At 41.7% G+C, this 999-nt stretch overlaps 1 non-coding gene across 1 annotated transcript; it reads left to right on the top strand.

Moving 5' to 3' along the window:
* The first annotated feature begins 333 nt into the window (after positions 1-333).
* Positions 334-439, top strand: LOC142170835 (small nucleolar RNA R71). Its single transcript, XR_012700448.1, has one exon. It is a non-coding gene; the product is annotated as a small nucleolar RNA R71 (small nucleolar RNA).
* The last annotated feature ends 560 nt before the right edge of the window (positions 440-999 follow it).

The raw sequence follows: 999 nt of genomic DNA on the forward strand, positions 1-999 counted from the left end.
GTACATAAGCCCCCATTAGTTGCATCAACTATGTGTACCTGCTGCTTCTAGCCTGATTCATCAACCTTTTAGGTAAGGATGCTCATTTGCATTAGTAGAGTGGCCATATTTTCAGCTATGGAGTTAGTCGGGTCTAAAGCCACCGAGTGAATCACATGAGTGATTTGAGCATTTCTTGTTGTCCATCATGAGTTTTGTGCCATCTTGTCAAGTAGGATCTTGCTTTCTCTGAATGTCTTGCTCAAAAATGCTCCACCTGTTGAAGCATCAACATTGGCTTTCAAGTTATCTGCCAAACCCATGTAAAACCTCTGCCCCAACATTTGCTCCGGAATACCATGATGTGGACACGTAACCAGCAGACCCTTGAACCTCTCCCACATTTCTTGTAATGTCTCTGTTGGTTTCTGTCTGAAGCTTAATATCTCATCAATTTGCTGAGCAGTCTTGTTGGGTGGGTGAAATTTGTTCACAAATTGCTTGACTAATTTCTCTCAAGTAGTAATGGAGTTTAAGGGGAGTGAGTTAAGCCAAGTCTGAGCCACTCCCGTCAGTGAGAATGGAAACAACAACAGTCGTATTCCTTTCGGTGTCACGTTATGTTGCCTCTGCATGGCATAGATTTATAGGAAATTTTTTAGATGCTGTTGATGATCTTCAACGTATGACCCAGAGAATAGTCCCTTGTTTGTAACAACTGTAGCATGTTATTTGTGATTTGGAATGATTCTGCTTGTATCTGAGGGACTACAATTGTAGTTGCTAAGTTGTCAACGGTGGGTTGCGCCCAATCATACAATGCTGCTTCTGGCACAAGAGGTACCACACCCTGATTGTTTGTATCATTCTCGTTGTTTCTGTTGTTTAGATGATCGTCTTCCATGTCTGGTTCGATTTGTTCTGATGAGTTCTGTCGTGGTTTGCCTTTCTTGTTTGCACGATTTAATGCCTTGAAAACTTTCACAGGATCTGATAATGCTTCAAATAACTCACCAGTTC

This window comes from Nicotiana tabacum, chromosome 16 (genome assembly GCF_000715075.1).
Source record: "Nicotiana tabacum cultivar K326 chromosome 16, ASM71507v2, whole genome shotgun sequence".
Lineage (NCBI taxonomy): Eukaryota > Viridiplantae > Streptophyta > Magnoliopsida > Solanales > Solanaceae > Nicotiana > Nicotiana tabacum.